The following is a 922-nucleotide window of genomic DNA, read 5'->3' as shown; positions in this document are numbered from 1 at the left end:
GGGCAGTGGTCGCCAGGGCCACACGTTCCTTGGCTGCCAGCCTGTGGGGGGCAGGGAGAGGGGTCACGGCCTTCACCTCCCAGAACGGTGTCGGTTGTACCTGCCAAGGGCTTGCTGCTGGTGCAGCACCCTGCCATCCCTGGGGTAGGGGAGCTGCGAGACCTCCAGCTCATGATCCAGCTCTTAGATTCACAGGATTGGTTTGGTTGGAAAAGACCTTTGACATCCCTGAGTCTAGTTGTTAACTTTTTCCAGGGGTGGGGACTCCACCACTGTCCTGGGCAGCCTGGCACAGCCCTGGGCAACCCTCAAGGGGAAGAAATTTTTCCTCAGGTCCAACCTCAACCTCCCCGGGTCCAACTCGACGCTGTTTCCTCTTGTTCCATCACTTGTTCCTTGGCAGCAGAGCCCGACCCCCACCTGGCTCCAGGCTCCTGTCAGGAGCTGTGCAGAGCCAGAAGGTCTCCCCTGAGCCTTCTTTGCTCCAGGCTCAGCACCCCCAGCTCCCTCAGCTGCTCCTCCCCACACTTGGGCTCTAGACCCTTCCCCAGCTTCGTTGCCCTTCTCTGGCCACGCTCCAGCCCCTCAAGGTCCTTCTGGGAGTGAGGGGCCCAAAACTGAACCCAGGGTTTGAGGTACAACCTCTGCCCCTGCTGGTGTCCAAGTCCAGTGGCCTCTTTGCAGGTTCTGGCCACCATCCCATGGGGAGGGCGATGCCAATGAGCAGGGAAAGCAGTGACTTCAGTTCTGGCAGAGGTACCTTGGCCTGTGGTGACGTTTCTGGAGGAGGTTTCCTGCTGCCCCTGGGGACGGATGGCTGAGTCCACCCCAGGTTTGCCGTGGGAGGTTTCTCTGTGGCTGTGAGGCTCCGTGTGCCTGAGGCTGGGTGGCCCCAGGCAGCACCTCCATCTGCACACCCATA

The sequence above is a fragment of the Merops nubicus genome, unplaced genomic scaffold, assembly GCF_000691845.1.
Source record: "Merops nubicus isolate BGI_N331 unplaced genomic scaffold, ASM69184v1 scaffold25725, whole genome shotgun sequence".
Taxonomy (NCBI): domain Eukaryota; kingdom Metazoa; phylum Chordata; class Aves; order Coraciiformes; family Meropidae; genus Merops; species Merops nubicus.
This window is presented reverse-complemented; position numbering follows the sequence as displayed.